Raw genomic sequence first — 677 nt, 5'->3', positions numbered from 1 at the left:
GAACTTTTCGTGTCCTGATTTATAAACGAATGTGTATGTACCCTATATCTAGTTTTAAAACCTATTGTGCTTCCTATATATATTGTTTTTTGTTGGATTCATTAAGGGTCATAACCTTACATTTATACACTACGTTTCTCCTCAAACAAAAACACTTTAATAGACATGAATCCCAGGAACAACAATTACGGGTCTTATTTACAAGTTCCGCCTTTGTATTTTTAATTTCAATATTATTATCCGTATTGTTATATAAGAGTCTCTGTCAATAATATTATGTCTAAGCTTAAACTTATTCGCCGCGATTATAGAACCTAAGTCAGGCGTAGTCGAATGCAATAATTTTAGACTAGACCTATCAAAAATAGGATGATATTTTTGACGTAAGGGGAACTCTTTTCAACAATCTGAAACAATAACTTGGAGAGATTTCTGATTTGAAGGGAAAAGGAGGGGTAAACCATATGACTTCTCATTTTCTTGAGGATTTATTCGTAATCTACCTATTAGCTATTGGGTTCCTTACTATATTATAATTAAAGGGATTACGATATCTTCGACCATTCACAGAAGGGGTACCAATGTTTAATTCTGCTAAATTAAGGAAAATCTGCCCAATTTCTTTTTAAGCAATGCATTCCTTGTATAATGGATCTTCTTACTGAAGCCACCACACA

The sequence above is a fragment of the Octopus bimaculoides genome, chromosome 13 (assembly GCF_001194135.2).
Source record: "Octopus bimaculoides isolate UCB-OBI-ISO-001 chromosome 13, ASM119413v2, whole genome shotgun sequence".
NCBI classification, from domain to species: Eukaryota; Metazoa; Mollusca; class Cephalopoda; order Octopoda; family Octopodidae; genus Octopus; species Octopus bimaculoides.
The sequence above is the reverse complement of the archived record's forward strand: the minus strand, read 5'-3'. Positions refer to the sequence as shown.